Source organism: Papaver somniferum, unplaced genomic scaffold (genome assembly GCF_003573695.1).
Source record: "Papaver somniferum cultivar HN1 unplaced genomic scaffold, ASM357369v1 unplaced-scaffold_19, whole genome shotgun sequence".
Taxonomy (NCBI): domain Eukaryota; kingdom Viridiplantae; phylum Streptophyta; class Magnoliopsida; order Ranunculales; family Papaveraceae; genus Papaver; species Papaver somniferum.
The window spans coordinates 16,933,722-16,956,951 of NW_020628818.1; positions in this window are offsets into that span (position 1 = coordinate 16,933,722).

Below are 23,230 nucleotides of genomic sequence, written 5' to 3' on the forward strand. Positions count from 1 at the left end.
AGACTGTTAGTAATAATGATTTCGTTTTTGTATTTGTTTTAGATAATTAAAAATATTAAAATTAGTGTAAAGGTTAATTTGGTATTCTATCACACTTTAGACATCCCATATCACATTCTCTTGGTTGGGGGAAGAAAATGATAGGACTCAATTAAAATCCATAGGCCTCAAACTAGCCATGTTTCTTTCCTTTTGTGATGAGTTAATACTATAAGCCAATACATACCAATTGTTTTCTTTTATGTTTTTATTGAAAAGAATTGCATTAATTTTTTATTTTCTTTTGGAGGAAAAGATACTTTTATTGAATCAGATCATATAAAAAATACATGTTTTGCATCATCCTGTATTAGAGATATAATCACAGGAGGAGCAGTGTCAAACCAAATGTGATTTATCTTATCTACTCTAGTTAATTTTGACAGAGAATCAGCTACGTTGTTTTTCTCTTTTGGCACATAAGAACATTGCCATGAGATACCATCTTTTAAGATTGACTTAATATCCTTAACCATGTTCATAAGTCACTAATCTATGGTATAAACATCCTTATTAATAGCATCTACCACCACTTTGCAGTCTATTTCAAGTAGAAATTTCTCTAACCGCTACAGACTTTAGCCAACTACAAAGTAACTTTGGACTGGAATGTAGTTGAGTCCTAACCAATCTCACACTGATTAAGGTACAGTCATGTTTCTTAGGCCTCCAGAACCACGCCGGATTCTACGCACTTGATTCCTCTAGCTGATCTCACCCACAAGTAAGAGTTGCTACGACCCAAAGTCGAAGAATCTATAAACAAATCTGTATCCCACAGAAAAGTCTATTTAGATAGATAAATCTGTCTCCCACAAAAATACATATGAAGTTTTGTTCCGTCTTATGATAAATCAATGTGCACAGGAACCAACTAATAATTTGGTCTTATACTCCCGAAGAGAAGCCTAGAAATATTAGTCAAGTCACAATAACCCAATTGATTAACAGAAAATTAAGTTATTGTGGAATCACAAAGTTTGAGACGAAGGGCTTTGTGACTACTTTTTATATCTTATCTATCGGAGATAAACCCGAGCAAATCTTAGAGAAGATAATACTCAATACGATAGAAGAAGCAAGATCAGAATACACAACTACAAAGAGTATAGTTGGACATGGCTTCAGAATCCCAATGAATTATTTAAGTCGTTAACTTAATGGTTTTGGAAAAGCCTAGGATAAAGGAGAATCGTGTTGTTGTTAAACAGATGGATGAAAATGGAGGATAATTGGTATTAAACACCTCTTGAATCAGAGATTCAATCCAAGTTTCTGAGATAAGAAGCCCAACCAAGAAGAAAACCAATGTTATTAACTTTCAGATAAGATCCAACAAATCATTATTACAGCTTAAATGACCAATAATTGGGTCTAACCCTAAGGAATGGGTCACACACATGTGTCCATAATCAAACGGCTAGTAACATCCAATAACAGAAATGTTAAATACACTCAAGTTACTACTGAAGGCATACTAAACGGGTAGCCCCTACTATTCATACTGTGACATTACCTTCCCCTGAAAAACATCCTTGTCCTCAAGGATGAACTTTGGATAGTGAGTGCGAATGTTGGAGAGGTTTTCCCAAGTTGCAATCTCTGAAAAGGAATTAGTCCATTGAATCAATACCTGCTTGACAAGATGCTTGCCCTGTAGAATTGTCCTTGTACCCAAAAGCTTTTCAGGTAGCATAATCACTTGGCCTTCATGATCCACTATTGGCAGAGATGGTGAGGGAGTGTGATTCTGACCAATGTGTTTCTTGAGTTGAGAGACATGGAATACAGGATGAATGCGAGAGTGTGGTGGTAAATCTAACCTGTAAGCCACTTTGCCGATGCGCTGAAGAACCTTATAAGGACCATAGAACTTGGAAGATATCTTAAAAAAATTTCTCAAAGAAAGAGAGGACTACCTGTATGGTTGAAGTTTGAGGTAGACAAAGTCTCCATCTTCAAAGGTTCTATCTTGTCTTGACCTGTCAGCATATAGCTTCATTCTCTCCTGAGATTTAAGAATGGACTCTTTGAATATGTCAAGTAAAGAAGCTCTGTCTTTTAAGTAAGTCTCAATTGCAGCAACTGAAGTGGTAGTAGCAGAAGGAAAAGCAAGATGAGGAGGAACATACCCATACAGTGCTTGAAAATGAGAAGTCTTTAAACTTGTGTGGTAGCTAGTATTATACCACCATTCTGCCAGTGCTAAGAATTCAGTCCATTTTCCTGGTTTGTGTCCAATGATGCACCTCAAATAATTCTCAACACAAGCATTGACCCTTTCAGTTTGGCCATCTGTTTGGGGGTGATATGCTGTGCTGAGGTTAATGCTAGTATCCAATGCTTTAAATAAATCTTGCTAGAAATTGCTGGTGAAGACTTTATCTCTATCAGACACAATGGAAGAGGGTAATCCATGTAACTTGACCACCTGATTTAGAAATGCATGAGCTACATATGCAATAGTATATGGATGTTGCAGAGCTAAGAAGTGATCATATTTTGTCAGTCTATCTACCACCACTAAAATCAAACTTTTCTTGCTGCTTATAGGAAAACCCTCTATAAAATCCATGGTAATATGATGCCAAGCATGTTCAGATATAGGCAGAGGTTGTAGCAAGCCAGCAGAGTTAGTGTGATCAGCTTTGTTTCTTTGAAAAACATCACACTGAGAGACAAGTGAATGTCTTTATGCATACCTGGCCAATAAAAATGACTTCTTGCTCTCACAGATGTAGTCTGAATGCCAGAATGTCCTCCAATGGCAGAAGTGTGTAAGGACTGTAATAGTTTATCTCTAGTCTGAGCACCAATACCTATGTAAAGTCTATTCTTGTATCTCAGAACACCATCAAGGAATGAGTTATTAGGTATAGTATCAGGGCTTAATAAGAGTTGAGATATAAGCTGATTGTCCTTGACATCATTAACATAGCTCTGCTGAACTTCTTGTACCCAAGTTGGGGTAGATATTTCCATGGAGTGGCAAGTAGCAGGATCTGAGGGTCTTCTAGAATGTGCATCTGCAACCACATTGTCACATCCCTTCTTGTACTGAATTTCATAATCAAACCCCAATAATTTGACGAGCCATTTTTGTTGGAATGCAGTGGTAACCTTTTGTTCCAATAAGTACTTCAGACTTTGATGATCATTTTTTATGATCAGTTTGGTACCTTGGAGATAATGCTTCCACCTTTGAACTGCAGTAACAATAGCCAGAAAATCCTTCTCATAAGTAAAAGGAGCTGCAGCTCTAGGTCCTTGTGGCTTGCTGAAGTAAGCAATGGGTTTCTTTTCTTGCAATAGGACAACTTCAATGCACATGTCACTAGCATCACTTTCCACTACAAAGGGCTTAGAAAAATCAGGTAAAGCCAATACAGGTGTAGAGCTCAATTCCTTTTTGAGTGTCTCAAATGAAGTTGTAGCAGCTGGGCTCCAATGGAATTAATTTTTCTTGAGAAGATTAGTTAGTGGCTTGCTTATAATTCCATAATGCTGCACAAACTTTCTGTAGTAACCTGTAAGATCCAGAAACCCTCTCATCTCTTTAATATTCTTTTGGATTGGCCAAGATTGCATACAAGAAATTTTATTTGGATCATCACAAACACCCTTTGCTGTGACTATATGACCAAGATACTCCAAAGAAGGTTGTCCAAAGCAACATTTGGATAGTTTGGCAAATAGTTGATGCTGTCTGAGCAGGGTAAAGACCAATCTGAGGTGCTCCAAATGTTCACTCATGCTTTTAACATAAATAAGTATGTCATCAAAGAAGACCAACACAAATTTTCTTAAGAATGGCTGAAAAATATCATTCATGAGAGCTTGAAATGTGGCAGGGTCATTTGTGAGGCTGAATGGCATCACCTTAAACTCATAATGGCCTTGATGAGTTCTAAAAGTTGTCTTGTGGATGTCAAGATCATGAAATATTATTTGATGATATCCAACCCTCAGATCTATCTTTTAAAATATGATGTAACCATGTAGTTCATCTAGTAATTCATTCACAATAGGGATAGGAAACTTATCTTTAATAGTGATGTTGTTGAGCTTCCTATAATCCACACAGAATCTCCATGAATTATCTTTCTTTTTCACAAGAAGAATGGGAGAGGAAAATGGGCTGTGGTTAGGTTGAATAATCCCAGTTTGAAGCATTTCCTTAACCAATTGTTCAACTACTCCTTTCTGCACATAAGGACACTTATAAGCCCTTTGGTTGACAGGTGATGAGTTGGGTTGTAAGGGAATTGTATGGTCCAAACTTCTCTCAGGTGGAAGAGTGGAAGGTTCTTGAAATATATCAGGAAATTCTTGTAAAAGTGGCAGTAAAACGTCAGGAGTCTTAGGGGGTGTTGAAGTAGTATTCATGGAGAATAGTTGAGCTACCATCCCATGTGAATGTTTTAGAAAGAATTTTTTGACTTCCTCTCCACTCATCATCAGAAATGAATGTTTTGGAGTAGTACCTTGCAATGTAAAATGCTTGGTTTTGTATTGAAAAGAAATACTAAGTTTTGCAAAATTAAAACTCACATCACCTAATTTCCTCAACCAATCTACTCCAAGTACTATGTCACAACCTCCAAGTGGTAAAACTCTCAAGTTTTCCATAAAATGATGCCCTTGCATGCTCCATTGTAGATGAGAAAAATTGCCTAAACTTGTTGTTTGCTCTCAATTTTCAACAGTGACCAGCATAGGTTAAGTTGGTGTGATGGAGCAACTGAATGAAGTAACCAAAGCACTGTCAATGAAACTAGTGGTGCTACCTGTGTCAATAAGTATAAACACAGTCTTCTTGTTGATGAGACCAGGAATTCTGATTGTATCACCAGTGGATGAGCCATTGAGAGCATGAAGAGATACTTCAACATCAGATTAGACTGGAGATTCAGGTGCCTCAAAAAAAATTTCTTCCTCCTCCTCAGTGTCTTGGGATTCAACAGACTCCATGTGTAACATGTAGAGTTTTTGTTTACCTTTACAGAAATGGCCAGGTTCGTATACAACTATTGATGGTGGTTTTTAGTTTAGGGTCAAAATCCTAAAACTGTACATCTGACATGACGTCACTATGACCATTAGCACATTTATTGAATCAATCAGCATGCCTACGTAAGAATTACCAGGGTACTCTTTTTTTTACATGGGTCATGTTCCATGGCAGAACCCTTAAAACTGACTGACATCATCCATGCCAAACCCTAATTCTCATGCTACCGTGCCAAGTCATGCCAACCATGCCAGCCGCACCACTGTGCCAATCGCAGACCATTCCAGCCACGTCACCGCGATAAGGCATGCCAGCCGCACCACTGCGCCAATGGCATGCCATGTCAGCCGCACCTCCGCGCCAAGGCATGCCAACCATGCCAGCCGCACCACTGCGCCAATGGCATGCCATGCCAGACGCACCTCCACGCCAAGGCATGCCAACCATTCTAGCCGCACCACTGCGCCAATGGCATGCCATGCCAGCCGCACCTCCGCGCCAAGGCATGCCAACCATGCCAGCCGCACCACATGTGCCAATGGCATGCCAACCACCTTTTTGCGCCATACCATGCCGGCCTTCCCTATGAGGCTACCAAAACAAAGGCGTGCGATGATCAACGACCACTCTTCCATCTGAGATATAAATCTTAGCCATCCAAGGTCGCCAAACAACGCATGGTAACCTTTGGCTCAAATCCTAGTTTGGCCACACCAAACTGAGGCATGCCATGCCACATGTGCCAATGGCATGCCAACTACCTTGTCGCGCCATACCATGTCGGCCTTCCCTATGCGGATACTATAATGAAGGCGTGCGATGATCAACATCCACCCTTCCATCTTAGATGCAAATCTTAGTCGTCCAAGGTCCTCAAACAATGCATGGTAACCTTTGACCCAACGCCAAAAATCTAGTTTGGCCACGCCTAAACCACGCCAAGGCATGCCGACCATGGCACATGTACCAATGGCATGCCGCGCCATCCACCTTGCCGCGCCTAAGCAATGCCATGCCGGCGTTCCCTTCACGGCTGCCAAAACGAAGGCGTGCGACAATCAAAGGCCACCCTTCCATCTTAGATGCAAATCTCAGTCGTCCAAGGTAACCAACCAACGCATAACCTTTGGCCCAACGCCAAAACCCTAGTTTGGCCGCGCCTAAACCACGCCAAGGCATGCCGACCATGCCACATGTGCCAATGGCATGCCGTGCCATCCACATGTGCCAATGACATGCCGTGCCATCCACCTTACCGCGCCTAAGCCATGTCGTCCTTCCCTTCATGGCTTCCAAAATGAAGGCGTGCGACAATCAACGACCACCCTTACATCTTAGATACAAATCTCAGCCGTCCAAGGTCACCAACCAACGCATGGTAACCTTTGGACCAACGCCAAAACCCTAGTTTGGCCGCGCCTAAACCACGCCAAGGCATGTGGACCATGCCACATGTGCCAATGGCATGACGCACCATCCACCTTGCCGCGCCTAAGCCATGCCATGCCGGCCTTCCCTTCACGGCTGCCAAAACAAAGGCGTACGACGATCAACGACCACCCTTCCATCTTAGATGCAAATCTCAACCGGCCAAGGTCACGCCCAAACCGCGCCAAGGAATGCCGGCCATGCCACATGTGCCAATGGCATGCCAGCCACCTTCCCGCGCCATACCATGCCGGTCTTCCCTATGCGGTTACCAAAACAAAGGCTTGCGACGATAAACGACCATCCTTCCATCTAAGATGCAAATCTTAGCCGTCCAAGGTCGCAAACCAACGCTTGGTAACCTTTGGACCAAAACCCTAGTTTTGGTCACGCCCAAACCGCGCCAAGGCGTGCCGGTCATGCCACATGTGCCAATGGCATGCCGGCCACATTGGCACGACATACCATGCCGGCCTTCCCTATGCGGTTACCAAAACAAAGGCTAGCGACGATCAACGACCATCCTTCCATCTAAGATGCAAATCTTAGCCGTCCAAGGTCGCTAACCAAAATATGGTAACCTTTGGCCCAACGTCAATCCCTAGTTTGGTTGCGTCCAAACAAAGCCAAAAACCTAACGTTTGGCCACGCCTAAACTAGGACACATTAAAGCCGTACGACCATGCTTTCATGTCACTGGCTACCAAACAAAGGGTTGCAATAATCAACAACTACCTTTCCTCTCAAGATGCAAAATCTCGACCGTCGAAGGTCACCACTGAGCCGACAAGTCTCCCAAGCTTAACTTGCCGAACAAAAACATTCTACATGTTTTCCACGAGAACACTCGAAACATCAACACATGTCACAAACTGGGGGATTCTCATTGGGTATCGGTTTGGCGGTTTACAGCGTGCGGCGTACACTACGCCCGTTATAAGATAGTGTCATAAGGATGAGGCGGTTAGTAAATACATGGAGTAATGGTGAAACGATTTCTTTTATGGAACATCAATTCCAAGCGTTACAGGTCACCACCTCCTCCCATTTACTCATCCGTTTTCCATTTCTTACGAGACCAGAGTACGTTTCACTTCGACTTGTATAAATAGGTCTTACCTATTTCCACCGAATAACAAGTTCAGGTCAGGAGGATACAACACTCAAAAAATATTTGCTAGATTTCCACCTGTTAGATTCCCACTTTATGATACAAGTCGTGAAACAACTACTCTTCCAGAATCAACTATTCTGGTCTCAATACTCTCTTCGCTTCCCTCCCCAAAACCAACCCTTCTCCTTCACTTTGTGACCGAAGCAAGTCTGGAACGGCCATTTATTGGTTTAGGCCGGATTTGTATAGATTGATCTCTCGAATCTAAAGTACTCTCTTGCAGTACATTGTTTAGGGTTTAAACTCGTTTCTCACCCACAGACCCGAAATTACCAAAATCAGCAGAAATCGTTTTTACCCTCAAACAATTGGTGACCACAGTGGTAGGTTGATCTTTCGGTCACGATGTCAATTTTCAATCCTCGATCTCATACCTTGACCCAGACGCCAGGACAGTAAAATCAAACGATCCGTTCAGGAATCGACGACTCAGCTACTAGGCGGCTCGATTACCAGTCGTGACACGGCAAGGGACGACTGGGACTTCCGAGGGGTTAGAAGCAAACGATCCGCCCATGGATCGGAAACACGACAAGGAATGGCTGGGGACTTTCCATAGTCACGGCGATGTTTCCCATAAAACTCGGTCTTACATCCGGGAGATTCCTTTTTCACCAAAAGATCCAAAAACCGAATAAGTCTTGCCTAGACAAAATACGTGGTTTACTACTTCAGGTTTTCACGGGAATGATGAAACCAATAGTCATGTTATGTTTCATCTCATGCTCTCTATCGACAAGCAATGCTCACGATTCAGTGGCTTTCCTGGGATGTTTGCACCATTCGCAATCATCACCAAAAGAATCGTTATTCTAAAAACAGATCGTTCCAAATAATAATTCAAAACCCTCAAGGTAACATTTGTCTGTCAAACCAAAAATCAAGGAAATCAACACCATAAACTAGGCATTTCATTTACCTTTCAAAAAAAAAAAAAACCTAAAATAAGAAGTTCAGAAGACAGAAATGCGTTCAAGGAAAGGTTTTCAACAATGGCTTGCTCTTCTTGGCGAAAGCCTCTTTCGTGCTTTAGAGATCCGCCCTCTTCAACTTCAGCTTCATGGATAACTTTTTGACTTCCGCTTCTTGCTTCTTCACCATATCCGCAGAAGGACCTTCAACTGTTTCGTCCATCAACTTTTCAACCTCAGAGAAACCTTCAACGAACCAAGGAACATTGAACTCGAAGTTTACACATGTGTCACGATGGAACCTCCAGCTCGAGACTACATCCTCAGAAATAGTATTACCAGTCACATTGCACATGTCGTTAATCAAAGAAAAAGCTTCCTCCACACGCTTAACCAACGCAAATCGACTAGTAATTTTCTTGGTCGTGGCGATATGTCCGTAGCTTTCCCATATCCTGGTGTATAGCGCCGCATGTTTGGATGGCACGCTAAATCCCCCGATCAACACATGATCCGGATGAGGAACCAGATATGAAGGGTTGAAAGTTGCGCCTGTGACTGCATCAGCAACCGGCAAGGGATTCCTAACGACAATTGCACCTGCGGCCACTGGATTACTCTCCATTGTCCTAGTCACAACGACGTTTTCATCTCGATCAACATCCATTTCAAGGTCGCCCGGTGCGGTTGTCACAGTTGGAGACAAAGCTGTATCTCCGCTAGTCTCCGTCTCAGGGCCATCTTCAGAAACGGCTTCCCTCTATGATATCATGGATTAGATATTTTCCAAAGAGAAAGGAAGAGAGGAAATAAGAAAAAACATGTGGGAGACTCACTAATTCGCTTTCATACCGACTAGAGGAAGATTCAGCAATGCTGTCGGAAGAATTACTCTCGCCATCACTGGACTTTGAACTTTCAACCTTCTCGGGTTCCCCATTACCATGGATAGGCTCAGCACCGTCACCCTCCGTCTCGAGAAACGATGTTTTCTGACTACTTGCAATTTTGGTAAAGGTGTTCACGTTGGTGAGACTCTGGGCAAGATACAAAGACGGATACTCAGAAAAGAAACAAGGATATACGCGATCCAACTAAAATCAAGAGGATAAGAATACGTACCCGCATATTAGATGAACTGAAAGTCGGTAGGGCTGTCAAATCTGACTGGGAACCGTCTGCATGGCTTTTAGACCTTCACTCCTTCACTTGGAGACTATCAGCATTCGGTCTAATGGATTTTTGCATGGTCAAAGAAGGATCCCTCAGCAGTGGGTGCTCCGCTAAAACCGCAGGAGAAGGCTTACCGCGACGTTTTTCTACCACATCATTCACGAATCCATGGATAGCGAGCAACTCATCCTGCCAAAATATGATATATTTGGAGGTTGTTGATGGATTTCGTTCCGCGAGCGGAAAATGGAGACGTTTACCCGACACAAGAACACTAGCATCGAGAACAGTTGGCAACGAGTCTTCTGGAACAACCGGCTGACGAACGAGTGGGACCCCTTGGTCAAAACCCATATACCGAGCCGACCTATCGATATTGTAAGAAACTACTTTGCAAGATCCTCGAAAGACAGACGGCATATGACCGGGAGTGCAGCTTCGCATGAACACCATCTCTCCAACACTCATATCCTCTTTATCAGAAGACAAAGACATGCTCGGAGCAGGAGCAAAGGTATTGATCTGAGTTATGGACACATGCAACGTAGCCCATGGACAAAAATTGACCGTGTGCGAGTTGTCAAGGAATCCAACCAGGTTCGAACCAATCTTTGGGAGCCTATTCAACCAGCGCAGTATCCTAGAACCACCCCAAGACTCGGGAAGTACGGACAATGGTTTTGGAGCATACCTTTTGAAGTGCTCCCATAGCCACGCTTGGAGAAAGGCGGCATGAATATACGAATACAATTTCATGTAGACATTTGAAGCGCAGATGTCTGCGACCAGATGATCCAAGTGTGTGTACAGAGAACCAAGAAACAAGCCGCCAATAGGGAGAACGACACCTTTTGGTAATTTTATGGAAAACTTGATAAGTTCCTGTCTTATCTCCTTCTTACCAGAGCCGCCATCGAAAATATCTCTGTATAACCAAAGAGCCAAGAACGTTGCGACATGAAGTGTACTATTTTTCTGATTTGGATCCAACTCATCAAGAAACCATTGAGACACCCACCAGCCATAGAAGCACCTCGTCTCGTTTTCTTTCCGAATGAATCCTTTTGATTTCGCAACCAGAGCAGCGCGTATTTCTTCTTCATCTGCAGACAACTTGACATCGAGGTTTCCTATTACGGGAAGGTTCAACAAGACGGCCACGCTCTCTAAAGAGATAGTCATTTCACCCCACCTGCATATGGTCGTGCGAGTGTTCGGACACCATCTGAAAATAAAAGAAACCAAGCCTGGAATATCTTTCTTAATTTGAAGCAATGCGGAAGCCGCGACAGCATCAATAATCTGCTCCTTGGTCAAACTGGCTTTTACACATTCCTGGCTCATCATGAATCGCATCTATTTCTCAAAGGGACGCAACGGACTCACACAGATTTTAAAGTCAATGGGAGAAGCAGAATACACTTTCCTCTGAAGACAAAACCTTATTACACCTCCAGGCCGAACTGGCCGGGCCTCTCCTTCATTTTCCGGACCAGTCAGAAGAATCGACACATACTTGGGATGATTTTTCCTAATTGTGGTGGATGTTTTAAAGAACTCATCGTCTATGTTTGGCTTGGAATTGCCAACATCTTTCGGTACGACAGAACTTTTCTCAAATGACATCCTAATGAAATTCTCTCACGCTACTTTCACCTTTGAAATAGCTACAATGGAACAATACGAAGAGAAATTATTACGGAAAGTGCATGGAAATTATTTCATCAGACACTGAGCAAAGAAATGGGGACTGACAGACCCTGTATCACCACCTCATGACAAAGCAGTACCCTGCAGCAGGAAATTTGCGCCCGGACCAGGAGGCGCGCCCCACCATGGGAATAATACACACGGCCACACCAGGAAAATGAAGGAAACCCTAGGAGCTAGGTTTTCACGGGAATGGAATGACATGCCTACTTTGCACAGTAATTGAGGCGGCCAACATTACTACGGTATTCACGGCTAAATGTTACTACAAGTTCACGCAAAGCATATTTACGGCTAGGATTCATACCAACAGAAAAGAATAATATTTTTCAAGTTCATGAAAAGGTACGCCTACAACTAGGATTTGCACTAACACAAGAAAACAAGAAAAAACAAGTTAAAGAGGAAGTGCTGGAAGACATACCTGGGATTCGCTCGTCCGCTTTACTGTTACCACATGGACAGAATAAAGAAAAAATATAAAGGTGTGAAATAAAAGGAGAGGCCGGCCCTCTTTTATAAGCGTGGTACTTGAGAGTTTGAATAAGGAAAGGACTTCCTATTTGAGTCAAGTAAGGAAAAGAGGCAACCGGGCCCGCGAAGACAAATCACCATGACAAGCCGTCCGCGCATGCTTTGCCTCACCAAACCACGCCATTTCCTTGTCCCCACCATGCCAAGCCGTCCGCACCATGCCTTGGCCCCACCATGCCAAGCCGTCCACATGCTTTGCCTCACCAAACCGTGCATGCCAAGCCGTCCGCGCCATTGCCTTGGCCCCACCATGCCAAGCCGTCTGCGCCATTACCTTGGCCCCACCATGCCAAGCCGTCCGCTCCATGACTTGTCGCGCCAACACCAACAACTCGCCAAGCCAGCATCATGATGTTCCCTAACCCATCCAAGGTAATACATGGCCAGACTAAGCCGACGATCTTCATCTCACCACTTCACGGTCTACACCACAAATAGAATCTACGCAAGGACGCAAAACATGAGGATCATGAACTCTCCTTACCTCTCGAAAAAAGGATAGTCGGACTTTCCTGGCCATCTTTTCACGACCTGTCATTTCGATTTTTGTCCTCGCCTGTCACCATCTTATGCTTACCTCGCAACGATGCTCCTGCTCCAAGCTAAGCAGGGGACTTAATGTTGACGGTGGTTTTTAGCTTAGGGTCAAAATCTTAAAACTGTACATCTGACATGACGTCACTATGACCATTAGCACATTTATTGAATCAATCAACATGCCTACGTAAGAATTACCGGGGTACCATTTTTTTTTACATGGGTCATGTTCCACGGCAGAACCCTTAACATTGACTGACATCATCTATGCCAAACCCTAATTCTCATGCTACCGCGCCAAGGCATGCCAACCATGCCAGCCGCACCACTATGCCAATGGCAGACCATGCAAGCCACGTCACCGTGCCAAGGCATGCCAACCATGCCATCCACACCACTGTGCCAATGGAATACCATGCAAGCCACATCTCCGCGCCAAGGCATGCCAACCGCACCTTCGCGCCAAGGCATCCAACCATGCCAGCCGCACCTCCGCGCCAAGGCATGCCAGCCGCACCACTGCGCAAATGGAATGCCATGCCATCCGTACCTCCACGCCAAAGTATGCCAACCATGCCAGACGCACCTTCGCGCCAAGGCATGCTAACCATGCCAGCCACACCACATGTGCCAATGGCATGCCAACCACTTTGCTGCGCCATACCATGACGGCCTTCCCTATGCGGCTACCAAAACGAAGGCGTGCGATGATCAACGGCCACCCTTACATCTTAGATGCAAATCTTAGCCGTCCAAGGTCGCCAAACAACGCATGGTAACCTTTGGACAAAACCCTAGGTTTGGCCATGCCAAACCGAGGCATGCCATGCCACATGTGCCAATGGCATGCCAACCACCTTGTCGCGCCATACCATGCCGACCTTCCCTATGCGGCTACCAAAACGAAGGCGTGCGATGATTAATGGCCACCCTTCCATATTAGATGCAAATCTTAGCCGTCCAAGGTCGCCAAACAACGCATGGTAACCTTTGGCTCCACGCCAAAACCCTAGTTTGGCCACGCCTAAACCACGCCAAGGCATGCCGACCATACCACATGTGCCAATGGCATGCCGCACCATCCACCTTGCCGCGCTTAAGACATGCCATGCCGGTCTTCCCTTCACGGCTGCCAAAACGAAGGCATGCGACAATCAACGGCCACCCTTCCATCTTAGATGCAAATCTCAGTCGTCCAAGGTCACCAACCAACGCATGACAACCTTTGGCCCAACGCCAAAACCCTAGTTTGGCCGCGCCTAAACCACGCCAAGGCATGTTGACCATGCAACATGTGCAAATGGCATGCCGTGCTATCCACCTTGCCGCACCTAAGCCATGCCATGCCGGCCTTCCCTTCACGGCTGCCAAAACGAAGGCGTGCGACAATCAACGACCGCCCTTCCATCTTAGATGCAAATCTCAGCCGTCCAAGGTCACCAACCAACGCATGGTAACCTTTGGCCCAACGCCAAAACCCTATTTTGGTCGTGCCTAAACCACGCCAAGGCATGCCGACCATGCCACATGTGCCAATGGCATGTCGCGCAATCCACCTTGTCGCGCCTAAGCCATGTCATGCCGGCCTTCCCTTAACGGCTTCCAAAACGAAGGCGTGCGACAATCAACGGCCAACCTTCCATCTTAGATGCAAATCTCAGCCGTCCAAGGTCACCAACCAACACATCGTAACCTTTGTCCCAAAACCCTAGTTTTGGTCACGCCCAAACCGTGCCAAGGCATGCCGGCCATGCCATATGTGCCAATGGCATGCCAGCCACTTTGCCGCGCCATACCATGCCGGCCTTCCCTATGCGGTTACCAAAACAAAGGCTTGCGACGATCAACGACCATCCTTCCATCTAAGATGCAAATCTTATCCGTCCAAGGTCGCCAACCAACGCATGGTAACCTTTGGCCCAAAACCCTAGTTTTGGTCAGGCCCAAACCGCGCCAAGGCGTGCCGGCCATGCCACGGGTTCCAATGGCATGCCATCCACCTTGTCGCGCCATACCATGCTGGCCTTCCCTATGCGGTTACCAAAACAAAGGCTGGCGACGATAAACGGTTATCCTTCCATCTAAGATGTAAATCTTAGCCGTCCAAGGTCGCCAACCAACGTATGGTAACCTTTGTCCCAACGCCAAAACCTTTGTTTCGGCCACGCCCAAACCGCGCCAAGGCATGCCAGCCATGCCACGTGTGTCAATGGCATGCCAACCACCTTGCCGCGCCATACTATGCCGGCCTTCCCTATGCGTCTACCAAAACAAAGGCTTGCGAAGATCAACAAACACTTTTATATCTAAGATGCAGATCTTAGCCGTCCAAGGTTACCAGCTAACGCATAGCAACCTTTGGCCCGACGCCAAGACCTAGTTTGGTCGCGCCCAAACAAAGACAAACGAAGGGTTGCAATAATCAACGACTACCCTTCCTCTCAAGATGCAAAATCTCGACCGTCGAAGGTCACCACCGAGCCGGCAAGTCTCCAAATCTCAACTTGCCGAACAACAACATACTACATGTTTTCCACGAAAACACTCGAGACATCAACACATGTCACAAACTGGGGGATGCTCATTGGGTATTGGTTTGGCGGTTTACAGCGTGCGGCGTACACTACGCCCGTTATAAGACAGTGTCATAAGGATGAGGCGGTTAGTAAATACAGGGAGTAATGGTGAAACGCTTTCTTTTATGGAACATCAATTCCAGGCGTTACCGGTTACCACTTCCCCATTTACTCATCCGTTTTCCATTTCTTACGAGATCAGAGTACGTTTCACTTCGACTTGTATAAATAGGTCTTACCTATTTCCACCGAACAAAAAGTTCAGGTCAGGAGGATACAACACTCAGAAAATATTTGCTAGCTTTCCATCTGTTAGCTTCCCACTTTCTGATACAAGTCCTGAAACAACTACTCTTCCAGAATCAACTATTCTGGTCTCAACACTCTCTTCGCTTCCCTCCCCAAAACCAACCCTTCTCCTTCACTTTGTGACCGAAGAAAGTCTGGAACGGATATTTCTTAGTTTAGGCCGGATTTGTACAGATTGATGTCTCGAATCTAAAGTACTCCCTTGCAGTACATTGTTTAGGGTTTAAACTCGTTTCTCACCCACACACCCGAAATTACTAAAATCAGCAGAAATCTTTTTCACCCTCAAACAACAGCGTCACAATTATAACAGAGCCCTTGAGCTCTTCTCTTATCCATTTCTTCCTGAGTTAGTCTTTTAATGATAGGAGTTGTAGTGGTGGACTTTGGTGTAGGAGTGAAAAAAGATTTTGGGGTTGAAGGGCTAGATTTAGGTGAAGTGAAAATTTGTTTAGGAGGTAAGGGGATAGGAGAGTACGGTCTATGTGAGTAATAGGTTGGAAAAGATTTGTGAAATGTTTTATGTGTTTCATTAGTTAACTGAAGCTTTTGTTCTTGTAATCTAGCGAGGAAAAAGCATTAGCTAATGTTTGTGGGTGAAACATAGACACAAATTTTCCAATATCATCCTTCAAGCCACTGAGAAAACTCATAACAAAATAGGATTCACTCAAAGAAGGGTTCATACGCAGCATCAAAGCTTTGAGTGACTCAAAATCTTCATAATAATCATCTATAGAAGATGATTGAACTAATTTATTGAAGCTACCAACAAAAATTTTCTCTAAAGGATTTTCAAATCTAGCACATAAATGGAGAGATAAATCTTTCCAGGTAATTCTATTTCGATTAACTTGAAAATTTAGAAACCATTTCTCAGCCTTACCTTCCAAATAGATGGCAGCTATGTCGACCTTCCTATGTTCCTCAATATCATTGAGTTGTAAGTATCTTTCACTCTTCTGAATCCACCCTCTTGGGTTATCTCCATCAAATCTTGGGAAGTCGAGCTTAGGAATGGGATGATGGTGATTAACGAAGTTAGAATGATGATGAAAATAATTTTTGTGGTCGTCTTCATGTTGATTTGAACCTCCTGGATCTTCAGTACAATTATGATTTGCAGGTTTACGGAGCAACTGAATAAGATTGTGGTTGCTCTCTTGTAAGGTTTCTTTAAAACTAGCTGTCACAGTAGTAATCTGCTGAGTTAGATCTGCAGAAAGGGTTTTTAAATCCGATTGAAGTTTACTGATAGCAGCTTCATGAGATGTGGGTTTAGCTGTATTGTCTTTCAGCGTCATTTGAAAAAAAAAAAAATTGGTGGATGGAACGACTCTCATGCCAATTGTTGTGGTTACAGAACAATAGAACAAACAGATGGATGAAAATGGAGGATAATTGGTGTTAAACACCTCTTTAATCAGAGATCCAAGCCAAGTTTCTGAGCTAAGAAACGCAGCCAAGAAGAAAACCAATTTCATTAACTTTCAGATAAGATCCAACAAATCCTTCTTACAGCTTAAATGACCAATAATTGGGTGTAAACCTAAGGAATGGATCACACACACGTGTCCATCAAACGTCTAATAACAACCAATAACATAAATGTTAAATACACTCAAGTTACTCCTGAAGGCAGACTAAACAGGTAGCCCCTACTATGCATACTGTAACAAATGGATTCTAGTACACAACTAGGAATACACATAAGTGTGCGAATTAGTTTTTCCAAGTGCTAGAGTTATCCTTATATACTCTTTCAAATTAGGGTTGTTTATAATCAAAGCTAATATATCTTTGTAACAAAATAAACAATGTCAATCGTTAGATGAAACCCTAATTTAAGATTCAAGCTAATTCAGCTTAGAAATAAAGCAATTAACCTCCACCGTTTTATGGACTTAGCTTGTTACACACAAATGAAATATACCTTCATTTAGATATGGATGAATCGTACCCAAACGTGTATACGATATTGGCTCAGCAATAGTTAACCGAAGTAAGCCATATGATCACTTCTTGCTTAGCCATATTCAATAACACATTTATATCAAATATGAAGATCAATCAATCATGAATGATAATCAAATGAATTTATTTGTGCTTCAATAGAGTTGATAAAATGTTCATCATTTCATAGAAATACTTATGAACGAATCGGAATCGGTTTGATTTATGATTGTACAAAGTACTTAATCAAGAATCAATTCATGAACATTTAAGCCATGGTTGCAAAAGATTGCATTCCTTATATTATAAATGATTTAGTTCATGAAGTATTAATATCATACATGGACGATTCTAGAACACAACCACTGAGTTCGTAGACCAGGTACACGTACAACAGTACCGGATTTTGGCCTTGACCAGTCGTTTGCAAACCAGGTACGCGAAAAACTGTTCCGGACCCAACTCAGGTGACTCAGTTCGCATACTAGGTACGCGTACAAGAGTTACGGACCTTTCCGGGTTAATCTGTTCGCATACTAGGTACACAAACAAGAGTTTCAGAACTGAATCATTCACAATACAGTTCGCAGACTGGGTACGCATATAGTGTTGTATCCAGACATAGGTAAGTGTTTTAAACTATTCTTTCAATCATTCAAACATCCTTGGAAGACAAAAATAGTAATCTTACATATACTATTAGCTTTCAAGTAATTTTCAAGTGATCAAATGATCATTACTAAACTTCCCAAGAACACATCATATGACTGTCTCACGCAAATCATGTAAGATGTTCAAGGTAATTTTCACATGATTATCTTTTTAATTACTATTTAGTTTCCAACTAAACTCGTCAAGAATACGATGAACTTATCTAAATCTAAAAGTTTCCAACACATATTTTTAGAAATAGATAAACGCAGCTCGTAATACCAAATGTGTATAATGAAGATTCTGTATAGATATACGACTTTGTATGATAGGAGATAAATTAATATAATAGACTTTTGAGTGATAGATAAGTTTTAGTCTCCACATACCTTTTTGTTGATGAAGTTCCTCCGAATTCTTCATTAGATCTTCGTCTTCAGATTGTAAGCGTCGTGAAGTCTAAAGCTCAACTATACATTCTATCCTAGTACGAGTCTTAGCTATAAGTAGAATAAAAATCAAATATATAGTTTTGATCAACTAAACTTGACAAACAATCTTGAGATAGCAACGCTTGCGAGTTCGACCGAGCAATGCGCTAACAATCTCCCCCTTTGTGAATTTTAATGACAAAACTATCAATACATATGGATTACAAAACAAATAAAACTTTGTATATTCTGATCCAGCATGCTTGATTTCCCTGGCTCTTTAACTTCCTTGAAATCTTCGTCACTTCCAAATATTTCGGCAATCATGAATGTGTCCTACTCAGCATCATTGTTGTTGGATATTCATAGCCATACCAATAAGAAAACAGATGTTCTCAATCATTGTTATACAGTGTCATAGTATTATTCTCGGTATCAAAGTTCAATTGTATCACAACTTTGACATAATACTATGGTGATATGTCTCACTCCCCCTTAGTCAATACTTCTGTCTCATTATGAAAACCACTCCCCCTTACATAATGATCTGTAAACCATATGCATGTAGTATGAACTACAAAATTAATTAATTCTTCCCCTTTTTGTCAATATAAATTGGCAAAGGTACGAAAACTACGGGATCATAATGAAATTCTCAAAGAGATAATTCATGACTAAAAGAGAACATACCAACTTTTTTTAGATGCAATGACATATCCGAAAATAAATGCATTCATCAAAGAGCTAATAAAGATACAAGATAACCCCTATAATATTCCACAGCCGCACTCCCCACAAAGATATGGCAATTAAGCACAAGTTCAATTAAGAACTCTCACCCATTTGATGTCATTCTCGATAGAACAACAAGATCGACTTTACTTTTACAAGAAAATAAGGATTTCTTTGGAAATTAACAAATTACATGAATTTGTATCCAAAAAACTCGAATAAATTAACCACAAGAAGATCTTAATTATTAATATAATTGAAAATGCTCGACATAATAAAACTTACGGAGCCATACAGTACTTTCACATAAGAGTGGATCAGGGAAAGATCAATACTACGGAATATCTCAAAAGATCATTCCATTTTCCATCAATATTTTCATAAAGACACAATAGACTTAAATTTTGTGCTTATACGAGACAATCACAATTGACGAATGTAAACACAAATATATCTCATAATCAATTGCAATATATAAAATCAAAAAGATTAAACACTGCAAAAATATCATCTTTCCAAAAACTTAGAATTTAAATAAATAAATCTAAAAACATTGCAAGATGAAAAGCGTTGGCAATAACTATGTCTAATCACAATAATGGCTATTCCAAACCGAGTTATCATTCTTAAACATATGAATAAATTCTTACAAGAAGTTTCCTAGACATGATGATATGAAATAAGGAACTATGCATCATCTTTATCATCATCGGAGTCCATCCAAGAAGCTTGAACTTTATCCATTTCTTCCTTGATTTCGGGGAACTTGGTAACAATCACACATAATTGTTCTTGCACATATTTTACCTTGGAATTCACCTTACACACACCCTTGTGAATTTGTTGAAGAAGACCCAAGGTGGTAAGATCACAAGAACCGTCAAGGATATCACATCTTTGTCTCTTATAATGATATATCTTCATACGTTTGATAATACTTGGACGAACCAGTTTGGGAGTTCCAATAGAGTTACCAATTGGAGCTAGAGAGAATTCAACACATATTCGCCCAATTAAGCATGGAAATCCTAACTTCTTGTTGAGTGACATCATCGAGATCATTTGAAGAATAATAAATCCACAAATATCAAGACCTTGAACACCCATTTCAAGGAAATAGACCAACTCCGCAAATTCATGACTCCACCGAGAGTTCTCGATCATAGAGGGACAAATATTAGAAATGCCAAGCTTTCCGAAAATCCGTAGAAATATGCTAAGATCATTGGTAGGAAACTTCCCTTATACCCAATCAACTTTCTTTTGACAAAGACCATAGGAAATGTTTTGAAAATATGGATTTTCTTCCTTTGGTCTAGGAACACAAAAGTTACCCAAGGAAATTTTGGTAATCTTTGAAATTAACTCTCTATCAATTTGAATATTTTCCCTATTTATCATAGTCTAGAAGCTAAGATCATCAAGATTAATCTCATGGATGTTAGCATAGAAGATCCTTGTAAGAGTGTCAAAAAATTCACGGAGACCATTGAATATGTTCCCAAAATTGTATTTCTCAAAACATGCTAAATCTTCTTTATGACCACTTTCCTTTACCAATTTCTTCTCTAGAATGAAATTCCTAGAAGAAATTTTCTCAACTACCACAAAAATTGTTGACAAAAAAAATTGATCTAATGGAGTCCTGATCAATTGGGACATCCTTACTTGAGAGATAGGAGGAAGCCAGACCCTTAGAGATTTTTCTTGATTTCTTATCATCACCATTAGACCTTCCCATTATAGAAATTAAAGGAATATAGATAGTAATAGATCAAGAAAATAAACTTACTTGATGTGCTTCCTTGAGAGATAACCTTATTCACACTTTCAAGACCTCCAAATTTTGTTCCAAAAGGTGCAGGAACTAGAAACCCTAGTTCGCGAACGCTGCAAAAGAAAAATAAGAAGAAGAGTACGCATACGCACCTTAAATAGCCCACTAGTGGGTTATACCCGTACGGGTACCATGACCAGAGAAAAGTAGGATTCCATGTCATAAAACAATTCCAAAAATTGTCTAGACGGCTTTACAAAAGGTCATAAGACCAGACAAGAAAATTAAGAGAAGTACTCTGTTTAATTTAAATTGTAAAACCAAAAAAAAAAAATCGGTTTAAGAAGCAGAAAGGAATCCAGACCAATTAAGGATCATACATTGTGATTTTTTTTAAAGCAGTGATGACAAAATCGCACTTAGTCTTGCACAAAGAACAAAACCAAAGAGCGATTCAGACCATAGGGAATAAGAAATTCACAGTGTATTATAAGAAATTCATACCGTTATTTATTCTCAGGCATGCAGAAAAATCTTCTAAGAAGCTTTTCTCAACCAAGGGTAAAAGATTTACCTTGAGTCACTTTTAAAGAAAACAACCCTAAGAATACAACACTACAAAGAATCAACCTGTCACTTGTCCCATCACAAGCTACGTACAGATGGGAAAACTCAGATCTTGTTACCAAGATGCTAGATAGTCAGGAAGCATCTCAGGTTGATATTTATGAATTGTATCAGAAGTATAATCATAGTAATGATAATATTCAGGTTTATTTTTTTGCTTTGGTTCCTTCTTCTTGTGAACAAGGGATGAAGAATTCTGATCCTTTGAGCTTCTAATAAACTCAGCAGAAAACGTTTTATTGTTTTTGTATGAGTTGTTAAAATTGCTAGTTTGTAAATCATAAGAAAATGATTTGATAAAATCAGAATCAACATAAAAGCTCACCTTATCCTCAAAGGAATTAAGTCGTCTCGGGAATTTAAACACATCCTCAAAAGAAACAAGAAAATCTCTGTCAATTGATCCTTCATGATAGTATTCCTAAAAATGATTAAGTACCAATCTAGTGAGTTTCCATATCCTTGTGCTTTTGTCAGCATGCTTCCTGTATCGACTTTTCTTAGCGGAACCTTTCCTTTTTCGTTTAAATTGTTTATCATCAGCTAAGGTTTTTTTATGTCTTAGATGCCATAAAATTATCTTGTGAGACCATAGGTCTTAACGAAAATAAGCTCTGAACAATCCGTAAGGATTTCTGGTGTGCAGTAGAGACAGATGGAACTATTTTCCCAAAAAGATTTCCCATTAGAACAATCTTTAGGATCAACAAACACAAACTTGTTAGGTTTATCGTGTTTTCCTGCTCTGATACCAATTGAAAAAGCGGGGGTCTAACAACCACACCCAATATTTCGTTCGGCAATCTGTATGGACCAAACTCCAAAATAATTCCAAGAGAATCAAATCGAGAATCAGACTCAATCAAGAAAAGATATCCAAGATTTGTATCTCTATCTTTCAAAACAATCTGCAATCAAATAGATAGGAATCTGTGAGACTGATTGATATGAGAAATAACTTGAATGGTACCAAAGACAAATGTCCAAGTGCCAATTAATTCTTATCCAACAAACAAGGTCGGATTTATCAATTGATTGAACTCACAACCTGATATTTCAATTATATAAACAAATATAATGCGGAAAAAAAATAAGACAGACACCAGAAATTTTGTTAACGAGGAAACCACAAATGCAAAAAAACCTCGGTACCTAGTCCAAATCGAACACCACATTATATTAAGCCGCTCCAGACTCTATCGTACTACAAATTAACTTTAGACTGGAATGTAGTTCATCCCTAACCAATCTTACATTGATTAAGATACAATCGCGTTCCTTACGCCTCCAGAACCGTACTGGATCCTACGCACTTGATTCCCTTAGATGATCTCACCCAGAACTAAGAGTTGCTATGACCCAAAGTCGAAGACTTTATAAATAAATTTTTCTTCCCACAGAAACGTTGATTGAGATAAATAAATATGTTTCCCATAGAAATGCCCATGAAGTTTTGTTCCGTCTTATGATAAATCAATGTGCACAGGAACCAACTAATAATCCGGTCTTATACTCCCGAAGAGCACCCTATAAATATTAGTCACCTCAAAATAACCCAATTTACTAAGATAAAATTAAGCTATTGTGGAATCACAAAGTTTGACACGAAAGGCTTTGTGACTACTTTTTATATCTTATCTATCGGAGATAAATTCGA